This window comes from Pteropus alecto, unplaced genomic scaffold (assembly GCF_000325575.1).
Source record: "Pteropus alecto unplaced genomic scaffold, ASM32557v1 scaffold22, whole genome shotgun sequence".
Classification (NCBI taxonomy): domain Eukaryota; kingdom Metazoa; phylum Chordata; class Mammalia; order Chiroptera; family Pteropodidae; genus Pteropus; species Pteropus alecto.
The window spans coordinates 2152115-2153325 of record NW_006434839.1 but is presented as its reverse complement, the minus strand read 5'-3'; positions in this window follow the sequence as shown (position 1 = coordinate 2153325).

Here is a 1211-nt window from a genome sequence, read left to right as displayed (position 1 = left end):
TCAGGCAGACGGAGAGGTTGAGGTGTGATGTGGTTACAATGAAGGCCTCAGCAACCCCATCCATGGGAGCTCTAGAGATGAGACTGCCCTTCGCAGTGTCCAGAATTGGGGCAAGGGAGTCAAACACCAGCACTGACCAGTCAGTGGGTGTGGGCTGCTGGGGGGAAGGAGGTGACCTTGAGCAAAGAGGGCAAATTCCTGGAAAGAGCCATCAGCCACCTGCTCCCAGCAGCACCCGCAGAACCCAGCACCAAGGGGTGCGATTATATAATAAATGACCAAGTATTTGGGACAGACGTGTCCTTCCAACTCTAAGTGTCCCAACAATGCCTTGACTCTTGAGCACCATCCCACCCCCCTAGAATCACCAACTGGGCCTGCGATGACCACATCTAAGGCCCTCCCTGCTGCAGGGAGGTCAGCCACAGTGAACAGGCATGCAGAGGACTGTCATCCTGGCCTGGGAGCCCTGGTCTTCCCGGAGCACTGAAAATCAGGAGCTGAGGTGAGCAGTGCCCCTCTCAGACCCTCACCCCTGCTGACCCAGAGGGTCTCAGGGTGTAGTCCTGGGCCAGTAGCCTCGCAGAGGAACTTGATAGAAATGCAAATTCTCGGGCCCTAGCCCAGAACCACTGAATGAGAAAGTGCAGGGGTGGGGCCCCGCCACAGTGTGTTCTGACCAGCCCTTCCCTGTGACTCAGGCTCACTTGTTTGAGACGCACAGCTTTACTACTGCAGCACCACGGCGTGGGGGTGAGCGGGGACAGCCTGTGACTCACGCCTCCGCAGGGGCCCGCACCTGGCCAGGGAAGAAGAGAAAAATGCGAGCAGGAAGGACAGAGTATCGAGGGTCGCTGTGTCCATCCAAAGACACAGGAAGTCCACCCTGGCCCAGAGCACAGGGGAGGAAGCCAGGCAGGCCCTGCCGCCCAGCACAGATCTGATGCCACCCTATATGCGGAGTGACGAAGGTGTAACAGCTCTTCGTCGTTGGCGTCCCACCTCCTGTTCTGTTCTAAGGGTCCCCGCTCTGGCTGTCGCTTCCTCCTTGCAGCTGAAGGGAGGAGCACTGGGGTGCTACTTCCTCGGCTGAGAAAAAACGAGCTCCTGGCCAAGCCGCTTCCCTCTGTGGGAAGGAGAAGCGAAACGGCTGTGGCCGCAGTGGAAGCAGGCCGACTGCGGCCCTCTGCAGCGGCGCGACCCAGCCGTGC